Below are 5,039 nucleotides of genomic sequence, written 5' to 3' on the forward strand. Positions count from 1 at the left end.
TTGAATAGGAAAATCTGTTTATATGTCATTTTGACACGAATACATATTAATAAATGTCCTTTTGATGTTTAAAAGTGTCTAGGTTTTGACATAAATGCAAATATAAATGTAATTTTACAAAATATGATCGATTTTCAAATACTGCTGTATTGAATGAACAGCTTTTAGCAAACTCTATTGCTATACTGAGATGAGGAATATATACTGTATGTGTTTTGTCAAAAATAAAGTCATCAACTAACTAATGAATCCTTTACTTTGAAATACGTATGATAAAATGTATACTTTAGTTTTGAAAGACGTTGACTAGTTTTGAAAAGATTATAAAGTATGTATGTGCATGCATATATATATATGTGTGTGTATATATGAAGAGTTCAGATGCAAAAGCCTCTAAATGCCATCTGAAATTTTCTTCTAGAATGATCATTTTTATGAAGCTTGTATATTTAAGTTAGCTATAGGTGACACACCTGAATGAATGGCTCATTAAGTATGCAGGGACATTGTCTCACCAGGTGTGAACTACTAAATATGCATGATGCTGTTGGAGCGTTTACGCCCCATCCACATATTGGCTTTCCAAACTAAAAGTGTTTCACAAAACTAAAATCAATGTATCGTTTTATGTGAATGATTAGGCAGGATGATTTTCACATCATTTTGAAGAAAACTCTAGGCGAGGACATCCATTAGTCAAAAGTCGTATTGCCACATATTTAGTATGTGTTTTGTGGCCTTATTTCAGAAACTTTAATTTTTAGTTTTTTCGATAACCATGCATAAACATTATTCTCTCAAAAATGAAAACATGTACATACATGTGGCTCACATATTATGGTAGTCCTGTTTGTGCTATATAGAGTGAATTTACACCTTTGCCATTAATATGTTTATAAGCAACTGAAAAAAGCACAAATGTCAGGGCATGTCAGAACATCTCAAGGACCCCAAAAACACCCCAGACCCCAGAGGGTTAAAATTGCTTTTTAAAATTCACAGAATACACACACACACACACACACAAATGTTTCCAACAATATATAATACAATGAACACCAGGTTTGTTGTGCCTTGTAGGCATAAGCTATGCGCAGTGCTGGATAAAATAATAATAACAATAACCTATAGCAGTATAAATCTTCCAAAAGATTTCAGTAACAACTAAGCTAGAGAAAAATATATTGATTATCATGTTACTTCAAATGTTTCCATTCGTTATGATGATATGAAATGAGATAATAGTAAAAACATGAAGCCGTTTGCTTTTCAAACGCGGTCGCGATCCAAAATATGATACATTCAAACGCGATCGCGCTGCAAAATATTCAAGCGATCGAGCTGCAAAATGATACATTCAAACGCGATCACGATCCAAAATATGATACATTCAAACGCGATCGCGCTCAAATATAAAACATTATGGTTACCATATACATATCTACGTTTGAGCAGATATCCACAAACACAGTAACAGTAAACACGGGTCTAAATATTATAATATTCACCATATATCTAGCAACAGTTCAACTGCAATGTGAAATTTATGCAACAACAGCAAACTAATATGTAAGAATTTCTTACCTTACATCTTTCTTGTCTTCAAATCGCGTTCTTCTTCTTCTGATGTAAATCCAATGTAAGCTCAGGTGCGTCTAAAAGCAGAGACTTGTGAAGTGTTTTGGCGTTTTGTTTTTGAGGTAGGCCTAATGAGCGCGATCGCGTTCCATGTGGAGATTTGCATGTGAATCTCTTTTGCGCAAGTGGGCGTGGTAAATTAAAAAATAATTAGGAAGCGTTTGAGAAGCTGGACATCTTGTTGGTTTTATACAAATTACTTAAACAGAGAATATTTGTTTTCAGTTTGAATCCGATCATTTAAAAGTACACACTTAAATGTTTATAAAGGTATATGGCTCATAAATGTGTGACAAGTATTCGCTGAGTTTTGTTTCAGTTTATAGACGTGCTCAAGAAAAAAAAGTTCACCGCGACGGAGAGGCAGAACGCACACCCTGTTTATTTTCTTTATTTTACAAAAGCACAATGTTTTGATTTGATTGAAAGTGGACACATACAAAAGTAGAAATATCACAGATTCTTTTTTTATATTTCTTTTTTCTGTATGACCATAAATGACTGAGTAATTTAAGTTTATAGTGCTACAATGTGGAGAAAATCCAGCAAAACGCGCCCGCGCGTTTGCCGACCTCAGAGGGTTAACTATAATGTGACCACACCCACGTGGCACGAGCGATTGACATGCAAATGATCCACGCAGCAGAACGCAGACCTGTAAACGCACTCATTACCTCAAAACAAAGAACGAGAGACTTCGGGAACTTACTCCTCTCTGCTTTTCATCTAGTTTGGAAGACTGTGTTCGTGCTGTGCTGTGCCGTTTACCTTGGATTTACCTCAGAAGAACGCGATTTTTAAGGTAAGACATGTTAACCTGGTCGTGCCAGATTAAAATGTATGTTATGAAATGAGTTTGGAGTAAAAACATGAACTAAGCCTAATATCGTAGCCTACATGCATCTATGAATATACAGAAACATGTTGAAATGTGAACTAGACTGGTAGGCAACCTTTCAGTGCTAAATGTATATACTTCGTATATATTTCACTCAGTTTTGATTAGCTTATGACACTGATTATAATGCTAAAATACTTCCTCATGCGTAATGTAGCTTGTTTGCGAATATCTGCTTAGGTTATATAATGTGATTTAGTGCAAATATATTTCAACCTCTGGTAAAATTTGTGATACTGTCTACATTATATTTTTATATAAATGTTCGGTTTTGGTTAGCCTATGACACGCTTCAATACTGCCTTATGCACAGATGTTTGTGAATACAGGTGTAAATGTTTGAAATGTAGTGATTTGTGTCATTCGCGAACGATCCGTTCATTGCATGTGTCACTAAATGCGTGCGGATACCCATCAACAGATACTCGCGGTGACGCGGTCTATGGCCCATAAATAGATATTTCTCCGTTCTATGGCCCATCAGCTATACATTGTTCGTCCATAACCATCACTTGCTCATCAGTTTACTTTGAATAATGTATGCTAACAGTTTTATGTTGTTGTTTTTTTAGGAATGTGTCTGCATCAAGCCCTCCTTCTCCAGCACCCCGCAGAGGGGCATGCAGGTGTCGTTCAGTTCTCAGTGCGATCGAGAATCATACTGAGCAAGTGCATAGACGTAATATTTTACAGATGAAATGTAGCCTAATTGTGTTTACATCGTCATAATATAAAAGTAGCCTACCTATTCTTGTGTGAAATGACAAAAAAACATCCATTCTGCTTATACAGGAGACACTGCGCAGAAGAGGGTGAAAACACAAGATACATGGCGGACAAAGACATTTCCATGTCCTGCACCTGTGACTGCATACAACAAACACATGAGGGGTGTTGACCTGTCTGATCAGCTGATACAGTACTACACAACACAGCACATAACCATGAAGTGGTACAGTAAGATTTTTCTACACTTCTTGGACATTGCTTCCACCAACTCTTTCATTGTGCACAAAGAGCTACATGGTAACTTGTCCCATAAAGAGTTTATGGAGCAACTTATAACAGAGCTCTGTGGTGTGTCACAGAAAACGGCAATGATTTTTAAATCAGTGTTGGAAACCGTTGTGCTGCTTAATATATTTTTTTATAACCTGTAATAGTTTTTTCAGGATTCTTTGAATAAAAATATTTTTTTATAAAAAAACTAAAGTTTGGTCTTTTTTTCTTTCTTTTTTGGAAAGGATGTATTAAGTGATAGTAATAACTTTAAGTCTTTCCATTGTTAGAAAAGATTTCTATTTTGAATAAATGCTGTTCTTTTTAACTTTTTATTCATCAGTGAATCATTCTTAGTTCATCATTCTTTGTTCAGGCTGCCTCACAGCACCTTGATGGCCCATTAGCCATGGGGGGAGTGTCTTTAGTCACACCCCTGGTGTGAATCACATTAATATTCATGGCCCACGCATACAGCAGTGCTGACACAAAAACTGACATGCAAAATTAAAATCGTTATATTGTTGTTTGTGAAAGAGTGGTCAGAATGATTTACCTCATTTTGTAGAAAAAATTCTAGCCTACAAGAATAGTAATTCCAAAGTCTTATAAAAAACTATTCAGTATGTGTTAAATGGCCTTATTGCAGTGACAATGTTTTTTCCAAAACATACTAACCACGCATAATATTTTTTTTCTATAAAATGCAAACATGTACATCCATTTTGCTCACATATTATTGTAGCAGAGTTTGTGCTGAATACAACAAAATTACATGTTGGCCAATAGTATGTTGTAAGTAGCTGAAATAAGCACAAATGTCAGGTCATGTCAAAACATCTCAAGGGCCCCAAACTCACCTCAGACCCCAGAGGGTTAATAAAGGAGTCCAGGCATTAGAAAAATATCAGTCTACACATGCGTTTTATATTTAATATGAGGGAAATACACATGCAAAAAATTATTTTGCCACCTAAAAGTTCAAGATTTTTAAAAACGGACGTGACACAAAAAATCTTAAACTTTTAGGTGGCAAAATAATTTTTAGTAATTCTGTGAAATAGACTGCGCAAACCAAAAGTAATACTACCCACTGGATGAAGAAGGGTTGGCTCTCACACAGTGTTCGCATTGAGGAAAAAACAATGTTACGGGCGGGACTGCTCTGAAACCAGCACTAAAAGACTGCTTTAAAACGTTCACAGAGACCTCAAACAGAAACCACAAAGGCTGTCTTTAAATTTAATTTTGTTTTATATTAATTGTATCTTTATTTTTAATCAATGTTTCATCAACCAATTGCCTGGATTTAATATATATTTAATTATATTTAAGTAAATATAGTAGACAATAGATAGGCTAATCACAACATGGAGGCGCCGGTGCGTGAACTGGAGCTCATCTCATAAATGAACCGAAACTCAGTGTATAAGGTAGCCTACTTGCCTCACAGACCTGAAACATATATAGAAAGCTTGAAATGTCTACTTTTAAACAGAACAAT

The sequence above is a fragment of the Abramis brama genome (assembly GCF_963993115.1).
Source record: "Abramis brama genome assembly, chromosome: 12".
NCBI lineage: Eukaryota > Metazoa > Chordata > Actinopteri > Cypriniformes > Leuciscidae > Abramis > Abramis brama.